Source organism: Erinaceus europaeus, chromosome 4, assembly GCF_950295315.1.
Source record: "Erinaceus europaeus chromosome 4, mEriEur2.1, whole genome shotgun sequence".
NCBI classification, from domain to species: domain Eukaryota; kingdom Metazoa; phylum Chordata; class Mammalia; order Eulipotyphla; family Erinaceidae; genus Erinaceus; species Erinaceus europaeus.
In genome coordinates, this window is record NC_080165.1 from 14,701,066 (window position 1) to 14,716,169 (window position 15,104).

Here is a 15,104-nt window from a genome sequence, read left to right on the forward strand (position 1 = left end):
TGCCTGTGATGCGCTGAGCATGGCTCACACCCAGGGGCCTTGACCCAAGTCCCTTTTTGGTGTTCACTGACAAGTCACTGACTTTCATATTGACTTGGACTTAAGGACGAACCTGCTCTCCCAGAGTTAAGTTATGGGGCCATCACCTCTGAAGCTTCCATAGTATAGTGAGTAGAGATTGCATGGTGAATAGGACATTCTGAGTCTGCATCCCACTGACAATACAGTGAACCTTTGGGGGGCAAAACCAGCTCATCCCTGCCCCCGTGTGTGTTGCTTGTCACCGGTGTCACCTCCCCGGACTACACTTGTGTTCCTCGGAGTAAATTGAAGATGTTTACATGCTTTTGCTATAGAGATTCAAAGTGACCAGTTCAGTAAAAGGAAAAATTAAGAAAAATTAATTAATTTCTTGGCTAGAGAATTAGAAATTGAGAGGGAAGAGGGAGGTAAGAGAGGGAGAAGAGAGACACCTACAGACCTGCCCATACAGGTGGGATCCAGGGACATGAACCTGGGTTCTTGAGCACGCATCTGCTCTACCAAATATGCCACCCTCTGGCCCTGAGAGAATTTCTACAGTGGACTGGCAGCCTAGTAACATGAGAAGCACCTGTGAGCCCAGGAACAGGGAGAAACTCAGTGGTGCCGAGTTCTCATGCTTCCTGGGTTCTGTGCTCTGACCCTACATTTCGGAGGCTGGGAACTCTGGCTCTTCCCCTTTCTTGGGTCCACCACCCTCACTGGAAGGGGCTCTGCAGGGAACTTGGTTATTCCCAACCACTTCACCAACTAGCTGTAGCTAGAAAGCTACAGCTGTAGTTGTATTGTGATGAGTAATCAGGGACTGGATGGATACAGCCTGTTTAAGTCTGAGATATAATCTGTTTAATTTCAGAAACTTTCCTCGCGAAAGCCAAACACAGCCCAGGACCTGCCTTGGTTTCTGTGTGGCCTGGGGCTAAATGAATGTGGGGGCTTGGAGGGAAGCCTGGGGGACAGTGAGGAGCCCAGCCTGGGACTGAGGAGACAGAGAAGGAGGGCATCTCAAAGAGGTAATTCCCCACACTGGTTTCTGATAAGAAAAGCACCTGATGAAATCATGTGTTTCAAAGTAAGTAGATAGCCCTCATTCACTTCTCCTCTTTCAGTCTTTCTCTTATTCATCAAAATAATATTTCTGTGGTTTGCTCTTCGCTATCTGTCCACTTAGTCAAACATAGGACTAGTTCTTGTAGTCCATCTAACTTCCTATGTGCTCCCATTAAGTTTAAGCCACAGACCCAGTTACTCTTGCCTAGATTACTAATGAGATTGAGAAGTCTCTAAGATGTTTATTTGCCGCTGGTCTGTGTGTGTTCATATAAGATGTGCTGAGCAAAATCTTCTCATTTTTTTCACTGAATTATCCATTAACAGTTTATTCGTAGTACATCTTTATTAAGTTTTTAGTCAGCTGTATGTACTGTATGTTTTCTTTCTTTCATTCTAAGACTTGTCATTCTCTTTTTGTTTCTTGTGATTCACAGCCCTTTAAAAAATCTTTTTGTTAGGGAAATGATGATTTACACGACACTTGTCATTGCACGAATACAATTTTTTATCACACCCCGTGATAGGTGTTTGTACACCATTCCCACCACTAACTGAAGCCTTTCTCCACCATTATGTGCTTGGTCCTTGACCAAGCCCTTCTCACCTCCCTTCCTTGGCTTTGTTGCAATTGACTATGTTTCACTCTGTTTTTCCTTTCTTTCCCGTTTCTTAAATTCCACATATAAGTGAGATCATCTAGTGTTCAGCCTCCTCCTTCTAGCTTATTTCACTTAACATGATTTCTTACTGCTTAGCAGTATTCTACTGTGTGTATATTACAACTATTTTAACCATTTATCTGTTGTTGGGCATGTGGGCTGCTTCCAAGTCTGGGCTGTTACAGATAGTGTTGCTATGAACATAGATGTGCATAGAGTTCCTTAAGTATTTTTGTTCTGTTTGGATAAATCCCTAGAATTGGAACTGGAGGCTTGTAGGTCTGTTTTCTTTTCTTTTCTTTTTATATTTTCCCTTTTGTTGTCCTTTTTTTTTTTTTTATTATTGTTGTTGTTGTAGTTGTTGTTATTGTTGGATAGGACAGAGAAAAATGGAGAGAGGAGGGGAAGACAGAGAGGGGGAGAGAAAGATAGACACCTGCAGACCTGCTTCACTGCCTGTGAATTGACTCCCCTGCAGGTGGGGAGCCGGGGGTCTCGAACAGGGATCCTTACGTGGGTCCTTGGGATGGTCCTTGCGCTTTGTGCCACGTGCATTTAACCCGCTACACTACCGCCTGACTCCTATAGGTCTGCTTCTAATGTTCTGAGATGTTAACTTTTAGTCAGCTTTAACATGTCTTGTTTGTGAATAGTTTTCTGGGGTGTGTGTCTGACATATCTTTGTATTCTCAAGTTGTGTTGATAATCTGTATCATCTCCTGAAGACTTCATAGTGTTGTTTAACCTCCTATTCCTTAGACCTGAAATGCACTCGGAGAGGATTATTGTGCATGATATGGGCACATGCTGGTCCTGGCTCAGTCATGTCAGTCGCAGTGCCTTTTCTTTTGCAGTCTGCAGCGGCACCAAGCCTTTCTGCTGCTCTGCCCAATATATTCCAAGTCTGTCCGTTTCCTCAGCTCCAGGGCCGCCGCCATTTTGGCCACCTCAGGGTAGCAGCAGCTTCCTAAGTTTCTTTCACATTTCTGTGTCCTCCTCAAGAATATTTGGTTCCCCTTTCCATTCACTGTGATCTTTTCAAATCAAATTTGATAGTAGTACTTGTATTAGTTACTTAATATTGATTTACAAAATTATAAGATAGCAGGGGTATAATTTCACACCATTCTCACCACCAGAGTTCTGTGTCCCTATTCCCTCCATTGGACTGGAAACTGCAGTAGTTCTCCCAAGCTCACAGATATGGATTGACTATTACTTCTATAAGTATCTATCTATCTATTTACCTTTTTCCTTTTTCCTTTTTTTTTTTTTATTTGTGATTTACAAGATTGTAAGATAATAGGGGTATAATTCCATACAGTTCCCACCAACAGAGTCCTGTGTCCCAGCCCTTCAATTGGAAACCTCCCTATTCTTTATCTGTCTGGGAATATAGACCAGAATTCCTTATGGAGTATAGGAGGTGGAAATTCTGGCTTCTGTAATTGCTTCTCTCCTGGACATGGGCATTGGCAAGTTGATCCACACACCTGGCCTGTTTCTGTCTTTCCCTACTGGGATAGGGCTCTGGGGGGGTGAAGTTCCGGGAAGCACTGGTGAAGTTGTCTTCCCAGGGAAGCCAGCCTATGTCTTAATAATCTTTGCTTGAGCTTGATGGCTAACATGGGGGTAGACTACAAATACTGTCTGAGAAGATGGTGTCGGGGTTGAGAGTAGAACTAGGAAGGAGGATTAGGGCAGAGAGTCACTCGCAAACTTGCAGAATATACATAAATGCAATTAACTGTTTCACTTCTTCTTCTTCTAGCGTTTGCCACTGTTTCACTGTAATCTTTTTAAAACTTAAACAGGATCTTTGTTTTGTTCTCTGGTTTTTATATCCTCATAGTTTCCCATGCACATGCCCCTGTTAGCAAAAGTTCTAGGATTGATCACTACACTTCAAATAAACTCAATCTCCAGCACATGCCATAAGGCCTATATGATCTTGCCTGTACATACCTGGAGTCTCTCTTCTCCTTCTTAGCTTCCCCCAGACATGCTTTTCACTGCAAGGCATTTGCTGATGCTAATGTCTTTGCCTGCACTTCTCTCCCTTAGGTGAGCCCTGGCTGAATCCAGCTTCATGTATTTTTTCCTCACAGAAGCCTTGAATGAAGTCAGGTTGTCCCTTTCAACCTCCTCTTCGAACCTGCTCTGTTGTTTTAGCCTATCACAGTCTGGAAATCAGTATTTGTGCTTTACATCTGATATGCCCACAAGAGTAAGTCCTATAAGAGCAGGAATCACAATTTTCTGTCCTTCACTTCATAAAAAATATACCTCTGTCTGGAGCATGAATAAATGAATGAGTTAAAGATATAAGCCGGGGGTGGGCACTGGTGCAGCTGGCTGAGTACACTGTACACATCTGTCTTTCTGTACGGCAGTGTGTGCACTCTACTGAGTGAGCCACCACCCAGTAGTTTTAAAAAGTGTTTGTTTTAATTTGTTTATTTTGATCATTGTTTTAGTAATTCACATCTGCCAAGCTCTTACTGCCTGAATGCAATATTTGTGTTAAAAAGTAATAATATTTTGGCCATGCTTATTAGACCATGCTTATTAGGGATCAGTGCTGTTGTTTGGTGGCTGTGAGTCAGAGTTCTTCACTCTCTCCCCACTTTGATCCCCTGGTAGTGCCCATGTGCTTAATTGTCCCCTGTGCAGTAAGGGTGAGCTTACAGTACTAACACCAGCATCAGTGCAGGGCCGTGGTGCAGTGTTTAAAGCTCCAGACTCTTGAGTATGAGATCCTGGGTTTGATCCCTGTCATCTCCTGTGCTAGAGTGATGCTGTGTAGTTCTCTCTTCACAAACAAACTTCCAATAGCAGTTCTTGTACTCCAGGAGAGATCTGTGGCTAGGACTCTGTGAAGACTCCCACTTTCTCCCCATCCTTTGGAACAGGGACTTGAGGCTGACATGCCAGAGCAGAGGAGTGCCTAGACTCCCCCAGGCTGGAGGCTGATGGGGATTTCCAGAGGTGTTTAACTCGCAGGGACTTCTGCCTCAGGGCTGCAGGCCTGTCGTGCCCAGCTGTTCACCCAGCCCACTCTGTGTATTACCCACAGTAATGACATGTTAGCAGATGCCATCGGAAAATTCCAGCTCTGCTACCACAGAGTCCATTTCTTATTTGTCAGTTTATTGTGGCAAGTGGGATTTTTTGTTGTTGTTGTTGTTTCCAAATAGAAACAGCTGAACTTTATTTGAAATGTTTTTCTTTCATTCTTTTTTGATCTATGTTTTGATCAGTTGTCCTTGATGTGGGATTTTTTTTACATTGTTTTTATTGGAGGGGGAGGGGACAAGGACCAAATGAGAGTCCAAACAGTTTTTTTTCCCCCGCCTGTTCTTCCCACCCTACCCCAATTTCTTCTTTCCTTTTTGGATGGAAAGATATCCTTTACAAGTCTTAAATGTGACAATTTTAAGAAATAATAATTAGTCAGTACCCACCCACCCCCAAGTAATTCTCTGCGGTAAGAATGATACACTGGCAAGCACACAGCCTTGGGGCAGACAGACCCAGGTCTACTTTACCTCTCTGCATTTGTGTGTCTTTGTCTATAAATTAAGACCTACTTCCACAGGACTGCAGTGTGTGCTAAATACCATCGTGTTTTTCTCAACAAATAATCCTCTTGTACTAATATCCTATTATAGCTGTTAACCCCTCTTAGGAAAAGTAAACTATGACTGTACTGTGAGTCATCATAACACTCTTTTTCCTGCTGTTGTTGTCGTCATCGTCGGAGTCAGGACTTGAGCATTCTGGGCTGACTTTTTCAGAGAGAAGGAGAAAGGTAGCATCGAAGAGCCAAGGAGAGAAGGGCAGACATCACAGCACCGGAGCTCCCCGAAGTGTCAGGGAGGCCCGCTTCAGATCTGAGCTGTATGCCTGGCAAAGCAGGTCCCTTCCAAGGTGAGCTACTTTGAGAGCCGGATGGTAAATGGTTAATAACAATAGTATCTCAGAACTGGCTGGAGGACCCAGAAGCTACTCACACCTGCACAACAAAAGCCCCACTGCAGCTGAGAGAGACGAAGAGTGTCTGTTCCATAAGTGGACCTGGACAAGTTCAGTATCCATCAGCTGTGTTTCCGGTATACTACTTCTTCTTTTTTTTTTTAAGACTTTTAAACATTCTTTATTACCTTTATTTATTTATTGGATAGAGAAATCAAGAAGGAAGGGGGGAGATAGAGAAGGAGAGAGACAGAGAGACACCTGCAGACCTGCTTCACCACTCACAAAGCTTTCCCCCTGCAGGTGGGGACCTGGGGCTCAAACCCAGGTTCTTGTGCATTGTAAGATGTGCGCTCAACCAGGTTTGCCACCACCTGCCCCCCAAGTATACTTCAAAATAACCCATATCCCTAACTCACAAACATTAATTCCACATGACTCATAGACCTCAATGTGAAAGGTGAGTAAAAGGTTTTTAGAAGGAATCACAGAGAATGTGATTATTATCTTGGTTGGGCAGCAGATTTTTAAAAAATAAGACATGTAATTTTTCTGTCATCATTAAGGCTTCATCATTCCAGGATCACTCCTTTTCTCCCTTTCCCTCCCTCTCTGTCTCTCTAACACACACACATACACACACACACACACACACACACACACACACAGGGAGAGAGAGAGAGAGAGAGAGAGAGAGAGAGAGAGAGAGGAGGACCACAGCACCGAAGTTACCGGGAAGTTACCTCTAGTGCAGTTGGGGGCCTGGTTCAAACCTGGGTCATAAAAATGGCAAAGCAGTGCCCTGTGCAGTTTAACCAGCTAAAAACATCAATATTTTGACCTAGAAGTACAGTCATTACCTGACAAAGAATTTATGGACACAGCATATTAAAAAATTTGAAAATGGGCCCAGTAGTGGCACACTTGATTGAACACACATGCTACAGTGCTACAGTCCTTAAGGACTCTGGTTCGAGCCCCTGCTCCCCACCTCAGGGGGAAAGCTTTGCGAGTGGTGAAGCAATGCTGCAAGTGTCTCTCCCCCATCCCTCTTGATCTCTGGCTGGCTCTAGCCAATAAAGATAACAATTTAAAAAAAAAACATCAAAAATATAGTTTAATTTTTTTTTTTTTAATAAACAAAAGGCCCATAGCACTTCAAGGAGGAACTCTAAATGACCAGCAAATATGGGAAGAACTCAGCATTCCCAGTCATCAAGAGATAGAGTCAGCCCACAATATGGGACCCTCCACAATGGCAGTCCCAGATGGTGGCCAGGATATTACACTTCAGCCCTAAAACACTGCAGGTGGAGATGACTGGAACTAGCCATCTGGCAAACCTCCTGGCGGTGCCTGTTAACACTAAGCGTTCCATCTACTCCATGAACTTGAAGTACTACTCCTAGGTATAGACCCCAAGAGAAATGCATACATGTGAGTATCAGAGAGAATCCAGAACATTCACAGTGACTTTCTTTTTTTTTTTTTTCCCCTCCTCCAGGGTTATTGCTGGGCTCGGTGCCTGCACCATCAATCCACCGCTCCTGGAGGCCATTTTTCCCCCCTTTTGTTGCCCTTGTAGTTTCGTTGTGGTCATTATTATTGCCCTTGTTGACGCAATTCGTTGTTAGATAGGACAGAGAGAAATGGAGAGAGGAGGGGAAGACAGAGAAGGGGAGAGAAAGATAGACACCTGCAGACCTGCTTCACCGCCTGTGAAGCGACTCCCCTGCAGGTGGGGAGCCGGGGGCTCGAACCGGGATCCTTACGCCGGTCCCTATGCTTTGCGCCACATGCGCTTAACCCACTGTGCCACCGCCCGACCCCCGACTTTCTTTTTTTTAATTTTTTAAAAATTTATTTTATTTATTTTCCCTTCTGTTGCCCTTGTTGTTTTTTATTGTTGTAGTTATTATTGCTTTTATTTTTGCTATCGTTGTTGGATAGGACAGAGAGAAATGGTGAGAGGAGGGGAAGACAGAGAAGGGAAGAGAAAGACAGACACCTGCAGACCTGCTTCACTGTATAGTGACTCCCCTGCAAATGGGGGGCTGGGAGCTCGGACCGGGATCCTTGCCCAGTCCTTGCGCTTCACGCTGCACTACTGCCCAACTCCCCAGTGACATTATTTCTAGTAGAGTAGAATCTGCTTGATGAAGACTCAGTAGAATGAATAAACTAGGAAGTGGCCATAGTTATTTCTACTATAGACTACTGTGGACCACGGTAAAGGAGAATGGATTATTACGTGTAACGGATAGGTTAGCCTCACTGGCACAATAATGATGGCATGACCACTAAGCTCAGAAACAGGAAAAATAAATCAGTGGTGGTAGAAATCAGAATAGTAGTGGCCTTAGGAGAGGAGAGTGGCCATTGACAGGGAAGGGGCCTCCCAGAATGCTGAGTGTGTTCAAAGGATTGTTTGGGGCGGGGTTGTATAGGTCTGTGTACTTGAAAACTAATTGACTTCTATTCTTTAGATGTGTGTGCTAATATTGGTTTTTTAAATCATTGTTTCTGTATGCCAAACTCTGTATACCATTTACATACAGATCTTCTTTTTGTATTTTCATTAGTGATTTACAAGATGATAAGATAGTAGGGGTGTAACTCTACCACGCCCACCACCAAAGTTCTGCGCCTCCATCCTCCTTCCCCTAATGATAACCACTGTAGTTCTCCCAAGGTCTTAGATGAGGGTTGACCTTTTTTTTTTTTCCCCTCAAGTTCATGTGTTTCATTTCTCTATATTCCACCTATGAGCAAAATGGTAGTTGTCTTTCACTTCCTCAGTGACTTCATAATTACTAAACATCATCACCTCCAGTTCTATCCATTTTGTCTTAAAAGAACCAACATCCAACATCGTCTTTTTAATTGCTGAATATTCAGCATTCTGTTGAGTCTGTAGCCCACACCGACAGCAAGTACGAGTAGTAGTCGTTAGTTGTTGCTTTCCTCCTCCTCCTCTTCCCCTCCTCTCCCTCCTTCTTCTCTTGTATTTATATGACAAGAGGCATTTTCCCCATTCTTAAAGACTCCCCTCCCTTACCATATCAAAGCATTCCTCATAGTGTTTCGTTTTGTTTTGTTTTTTAAGATATTTTAAACTTTTAACCAGGAAAATGAAAACGAATATGCCAGAGAAGCGCATGTGCCATTTGGGCAAAGATGGCTGAGCCCATGTGGAAGCTGATGCCAGTTTTGATTCACTTCTAAGGCCCTGCCTTCACTTCCTTTCTAAGTCACTCCTTCACTTATTACAGCTTCTAGGTGTCCTTCCTTTTTCCACTTCCCTGTCAGCATGCATTTTTAAAATTATTATTATCTTTATTTGTTTATTGGATGGAGACAGCCAGAAATTGAGAGGGAAGGGGGACATAGGGAGAGAAACAGAGAGACACCTGCAGCCCTGGTTCACCACTTGTGAAGCTTTCCCCATGCAGGTGGGGACTGGGGGGCTTGAACCTGGGTCCGTGCGCATTGTAACAGGTGCACCACCACTGGGCCCCTTAGCATACAATTTTTTTAATATTTATTTATTCCCTTTTGTTGCCCTTGTTTTTTTATTGTTGTGGTTATTGTTGTTATCATTGGATAGGACAGAGAGAAATGGAGAGAGGAAGGGAAGACAGAGAGGAGGAGAGAAAGACACCTGCAGACCTGCTTCACCTCTTGTGAAGCGACTCCCCTGCAGGTGGGGAGCTGGGGACTTGAATCGATATCCTTACGCTCCTTGCGATTTGTGCCACCTGTGCTTAACCTGATGCGCTACTGCCCGACTCCCAGCATACAATTTTTTTTAAGCACTCTTCTTTGCTCTTACAAATGAGAGAACTACTGCTGAAGAGAGTTATTTTTATATTCCCCAGCAGGTGAATACCATGGCCAAGATACAAATCCAAGTTTGAGCCCAAAGCCTCTTAAGTCCCTAGACCTCCACTGAGTGCTTCAGGGGTGGAGGTGTGGCTGTTTAGCAGTGCTGGACAAAGTCTTGGATGAATCCTTTTGAATATCTCACACATAGATAGTCCAGCTTGCTATTCTGTTTACCTCTTCCAGAAAGAAGAGTCACAGTTACTGAATACTGAAAACCAGTAACCCCTCTGATTTCCTCTCCTTCCTCCTCCAAGTGATGTGAGTCTTCCTCTTGGGAGATTCCATGATCCCCATTTGCTGAGCGCTGCCTCGATGTGGTCTGTGGTTCTGCTGGGTTGTGTTGACACCCCGTGAGCACAGTAGATGGAAGTGTCTGGTGTGCGACTGTTTCCCCTAGGAAACTTTATCCTGGGTGGCATCTTGCTCCTGCACACTGTGTGCAGATTCCACACTGGACCCATAAACCCAAGGGAGTGTTATCAAAATGTGTTCCCAAGCACTCTTTTCCAGTGTTAATTACATGAAATGAGACTTCTAAATAGCAGAAAGCAAGTGTCTTTCGTGCAGGCCTTCATGGAGTCTTTGCTGTTGCCATGTGTATTCTGAAGATTCTGGGGGAATGCAGGTGTTAAGGGCGGGTGGAGGGGCATGCCCCACCCGAGTGGTTCAGTGCCTCCCTTGTGACTGGGCCTCCAAGCTGCAGCCAGAAGGTGGACCATTCAAGAAAATGTCCTGAATGTTTCGGGGTGGCACAACTGACCGGGTTTGATGTTTCTAAAAGTCACTAACAGTTTTTCACACCATAATGCTTAATGCCATTGGATTGTCAAAAAAAATCATGGTGTACTTTTTGGGGCAAAAATATGTCATGACTTTTCCAGCAACCCAATCTTTTCACAAAATGATGCATTTCTGCTTATAATACTCTGTTTTTCCCATCCTAATTAAGAAAAAACTTAAAAGCCCTTAGTACAGTTTTGCTTTATTTTATTTTACTTTATTTGCAGAGACAGATAAATTGAGAGAAAAGGAAGAGATAGAATAGAATAGAAGAGAGAGAGAGAGACCTACAACACTGCTTCACTACTTAATGAGCTACTTAAGCTTCCCCCCTGCAGATGAGTACTCAGGGCTTGAACCTGGCTCCTTGCTCACTGTGATGTGTACACTCAACTACGCTCACCAACACCATGTTTTACTTTAATAAGATAGATTATTTGACTGATTACCCAACTGATTTTTTTTAAAGATTTTTTTATTGAATCTCTCAACACCCTCCTCCTGCTACAATCTAGAGCAATTGAAGGTGTCCAGACCAAATATTCACTTTTCACAGGTTAGTGGAGGTGGAGGCCTCCCTGGAACCCTTGGCTGAAGCAAGTCAAGTTTGGAGCTAGAATCTGACTGATGCTTTGGTGCCGCTCCTGGGCCAATGAGTGTAAGTTGCTCTGTGGGCTCCTCTCTCCCCACCCCCAACATACATGGATGCAGTTGAAGTCCGCGTCTAAATAGGTCCATTTAAAGTGAGGGAAGAAAGGAGACCTGTTTCATGGAGCTTTTGTGGTATCCTAGCAACTGGTTCCCCAGGGCTCGGAGCCAGAGGCTGGAGGAGTCAGAAGTAATGAATGAGACTCTCTGAAGTGGACTCTTTCCTCATTCAGGTGTTTTGGCAAATAGTCAAACTATTTTCAAAATGAGGCTAAAATGAAATACTCTCAGTTATATTTTTGCACATTGTCTCTAGTCATGTGCTGCGTTATGCATTTTTTTTTCCTTTCATATGGATGAGGTCATCAAAGCTAAGAAGAAATATGGTCCCAGGCTAAGATGGCCGCTGTGCAGACTGGTGACTGTGCTGCCTCTCCAGCCTCAGGCCTTCTGGTCTTGCACACAGGCTCTCCCCAGCTTTGTCTTGCTGAGCCTGGCTTACTCTGCTATCTGCTTGCCTCCTGGAGGTCAGGACGCATCAGGCTCTGCTTTGTCTAGTGTAACTGTACTCAGAGCAAGCTTGCTGGGGGGGTTATTCTCTTTAAGTTGTTAAACAGGAATCTGCACGCTTTTCCCAGTGAAGTGCCCCTGTGACACTGCCCTCAGTCAGCCCAGGGGTGGCCAAGCAGTGACAGGGCCGATGGCCAAACACCAGGAGTGTGGCCATGGTCTCAGAACCCCTCCTTGGCCTTCCTTTGGCTTTAGCTGCCTGACTCTGGAGTGACACCATTTCTCTCCTCGTTTTTTATGTGTTTGTATTTCAGTTAGTGTTCAAGTGTCACTACTTAAAATTCCCTTGAAAATAGGGACAGAACTTTATGTAAGCATCCATTACCACCAGTTCTTACTCTTCTGAGATCAGACAAGATCAGGTGTGTTCAGGGTGGGTACGGCCATAGGGCCCAGTTCTTTTTTTTTTATTTAATTTTTATAATTTTTATTTATAAAATGGAAATATTGACAGGACCATAGGATAAGAGGGGTATAATTCCACACAATTCCCACCATCAGAACTACATATCCCATCCCTGATAGCTTTCCTATTCTTTATCCCTCTGGGAGTATGGACCCAAGGTCATTATGGGATGCAGAAGGTGGCAGGTCTGGCTTCTGTAATTGCTTCCCCACTGAACATGGGCGTTGGCAGGTCGATCCATACTCCCAGCCTGTCTCTCTCTTTAAGATCAATTCCTTGTTGCTGATTCATTTCACTGATGCCATTTGCTGAGTCTCAATTTGTGACATAACTTGAATTTTAGGGGAAGGGTGTCACTGAGAAGGCATATCAGAATTACTTGCCTACATAATTTTACCTAGCCTTCCATGGCAGTTTTGAGTTTGGTATACAATGAGTTGTGTTTATTTAGTCACCCAGGTTATCAGAACAGCATGGCTTGGAGTCCTTTGTTATGCCTCACCCCTGCAGCTTCTCTCCCCACCCCACCCCACCCCAGCTTGGAGATTCACCTGTGGAGTAGCTTCTGGAGTGAGAGCAGAAGTGGGAGGGCCAAGCCCCATGTGCCCAGGGCACCCTGGCTTCAAAAACATGATGTTGAAACATAGATTTTCTTACAGGAAATTAATCAATCTTTCTCTCTTTTTCTATTTGCATTTGCTTAGTATAATAAAAAAGAATGGTGTCTCTGGGGTCTGTTTAGTTTTTTTTTTTTTTTTTTTGGCCTCCAGAGTTATTGCTGGGGCTCCATGCTCCTGGGGTCATTGCTACAGTTCCATTGCTCCTGGAGCCATTTTTTCCCTTTTGCTGCCCTTATCGTTTATTATTGTTGTTATTACTGTTGCTGTTGTTATTGCTGTTGTTGTTGTTGGATAGGACAGAGAGAAATTGAGAGAGGAGAACACAGAGAGGGAGAGAGAAAGACAGACACCTGCAGACCTGCTTCACTGCTTATGAAGCGACCCCCCTGCAGGTGGGGAAGCCAGGGACTTGAATTGTGATCCTTATGCGGGTCCTTAGGATTAGCACCATATGTGTTTAACCCTCTGTGCTACCACTTGGCCCCCAGTATGCTAACTTTTGAGTTGCTATACTTAATTCCCATTGCTACACTGAGTATGTATTTTTTTAAGCACTTGAGAGGATTGGTTGCCAAAGTTTGGCAGAGAGAACCATATTTCAGGTAACCCCGTGTCATGTCAGTCGTTTTGCCTAAAATGACCATAGTTAAATTTGGCAGTGACAGAGAAGAGTCTGGTCAAAGCCTCAGTGTCCGCAGTCATTCCAGCCCTGCTACACGTTATAGTTGCCACTAGGTGTTTATTCTGAGATCCTCATTCTTAGCATGGTGTATTGTGTTCTCTGTGTTACTCATTTTTATTTTAAAAAATATATTTTTTATTTATGTATTGCAGAGATAGTGAGAAATCTAGAGGGAAGGACAAAAGAGAGAAAGATACTTGCATCACTGCTTCACCACTCATGAAGCTTTCTCTCTGCAGGTGGGAACTAGGGGCTTGAATCTCATTCCTTGTGCATTTTGACTTGTGTGTTCACTACTTAGTTTTCTAGAACCAGGATATTAAGAAAAAGCTTCATTGGACAAGTCTTTGATTCTGTAACAGGTGGTCATGAGGTCTCTGCTGGGTCTGTAGACAAATGGCCTTGGAGAGACCAAGTAAGGGGAGATGGGACCCCACCCCCAGGCTAATGGAGCGGGGGGGGGGGGGGAGTGTGAAGGGTTATCTTCTGCGTGCTGTGGGCAGACAGGATCCACCAGGGATCAGCACCTCTCTCCCATTTGTGTCCTCTGATCTCCCTGAGGGACTTGAGGCAGTTCTGGGCCTGCTCAGACTGGCACGGGCTGCTGGACAAGGGCAGAGGCTGGCAGCCAGGGCAAAGGGTAGGCTTGTGGTGGTTTGACGAATCATCTCCCAGAAAACACTTGCTTTCACTGCCACCGCCACCACCTCTGTGCTGAGCATCTTCTCTGGGATAGAGATGATTGCACCCAGCGCCAAGACTCAGCCCCTGTCCTCCCCAAGGAGCCCACTTCGTCCTGTCCTATCAGAGGCGGTTTCTGTGAGCTGCCAGGAAAGACTGTGTGGGCACAGACACGTCTTTTCTTGGGGTTATTTTAGTACCCCAGAAGCAGGTCACATGCTGTGAGAAGGGCTCATAGATGTTTCCACATGACTGAGCTTCACATTTATTTGTATCTTTGTTTATTTTGCCTCCAGGACTGTCACTGGGGCTCAGTGCTGGCACTATGAATCCACTGTTCCTGGTGGCCATTTTTTCCATTTTATTGGACAGGACAGAGAAATTAAGAAGGGAGGGGGAGGCAGGGGGGGATACACAGACACTTGCAGACCTGCTTTACCTCTTGTGCAACTTCCCTCCTACAGGTGGTGCGTAGGGGCTTGAACCCAGATCCCTGTGCTTCATGCTATGTGTACTTAACTGGGTATGCCCCCGCTGGTCCCCAGTTTGACTTTTACACGATATTCTTAGCCTCATTTTTCGTTAATGATATAAGTTTACATTCTCCTAGAAGTTATAGAAGGACAACTTTGTTAAATCTAGGTAGAAATCTACTCTTTCTGGTTAAGGAGAGGAAAACTTATGAAAAGTCAAATCATTCCCCTGCTATGTTCCATCGCTGGGGAGCCAGAGACGACCCCTGCGGCTACAGACAGACTATGACCCACATAGTCAACGACTGCCACCTCTCCAGATTCAAAGGAGGTCTCGAAACTTTACATCAGGCTCAACCTGACGCTGTTGACTGGCTACGGAAGAAGGGCAAACGCTAGAAGAAGATTCCCCTGTTTTGGAGAGAAACTGAGATAAGTCTGAGTGAAAACCACTCCTGCTGTCTTTTCCCTCCTAAAGCACTTTTTAAAAACTAGTACAACTCTTCACTGATTAGGAGCACCAGGAATCCTGGTGGGTTTTTAAAAGAGAGTTTCAGATCAGTCATCATCCTGATCTTTCAAAACTGCTTTAAAGTATAAGTCTGCATTCTAGAAAGTGCAAATGGCCAA

General features: G+C 44.4%; 1 protein-coding gene and 1 long non-coding RNA gene across 3 annotated transcripts in view; both read left to right on the forward strand.

The window, feature by feature from the left end:
* Nucleotides 1–15,104, forward strand: part of ATXN10 (ataxin 10) — a 182,384-nt gene that overhangs the window by 156,335 nt on the left and 10,945 nt on the right. The gene's annotated exons all lie outside the window — the stretch shown is intronic.
* Nucleotides 5–14,500, forward strand: LOC132537987 (uncharacterized). The gene is made up of 3 exons (XR_009549386.1): nucleotides 5–1,055; nucleotides 9,798–9,872; nucleotides 10,910–14,500. It is a non-coding gene; the product is annotated as an uncharacterized LOC132537987 (long non-coding RNA).